Genomic DNA, 1,027 nt, shown 5'->3' on the forward strand with positions numbered 1-1,027 from the left:
TAAAGAATAGATTTGATGCATTGAACACCAATGACCAAAAACCAGAAGAATTGTGGGATGACATCAAGAACATCATCCATGAAGAAAGCAAGAGGTCACTAAAAAGACAAGAAGAAAAGACCAAAATGGATGACAGAAGAGACTCTGAAACTTGCCCTTGAGCAGAGAGTAGCTAAAGCAAATGGAGGAAATGACAAGATAAAAGAACTGAACAGATTTCAAAGAGCAGCTCGAACAGACAAAGCCAATTACTATAATGAAATGTGCAAAGACTTGGAGTTAGAAAACCCAAAGGGAAGAACACACTTAGCATTTCTCAAGCTGAAAGAACTGAGGAAAAAAACTTAAGCCTCGAGTTGCAATATTGAAAGATTCCATGGGCGAAATATTGAATGATGCACAAAACATCAAAAGATGATGGAAGGAATACACAGTCACTGTACCAAAAACAACTGGTAGATCTTCATCCATTTCAGGAGGTGCCATATGATCAAGAACCAATGGTATTCGTCTCAGGACCATAGTACTGGGGGATACCAGAGTCAGTTGACACAACAAAATACATAAAAGCCTTGTTCCTCATTCTATATTGGTGAGTAGCAACTGGGGTCTTAAAGGCTTCAAGCGGCCATCTAAGATGCACCTAGTAGTCTTTTAGCATCAGAAGTGAAGAAGAGTGCAAAAAAAAAAAGCATTTGGAAGCAATCAGCCCTAGGACATGATGGCCTTTGAGACCAGAAGAACAAGATGGTGCTTGACTACCAATGCCAACCACTCAGGAAAGGATCAAATCTGGAGATTCTGGATAGAGTGGAAGGAAGAATGTGGAACAAAATCCAAAAAAATAATGACCAGAATTACTGGTCAGATGGAGTCTGGTGAGACCCCCAATACTATGGCCCTGGAATACATCCTGCATCTGGAATAAAACTCACTCCCAGGGGTTGTCTCTCAGTCTAATAGTTAATAAGATGTACATGCAGACCACTCAACCCAGGGGGACACACCCACATACTCTATGGAAATA

This window comes from Orycteropus afer, unplaced genomic scaffold (genome assembly GCF_000298275.1).
Source record: "Orycteropus afer afer isolate SDZICR_OR568_19922 unplaced genomic scaffold, OryAfe1.0 scaffold00542, whole genome shotgun sequence".
Lineage (NCBI taxonomy): Eukaryota > Metazoa > Chordata > Mammalia > Tubulidentata > Orycteropodidae > Orycteropus > Orycteropus afer.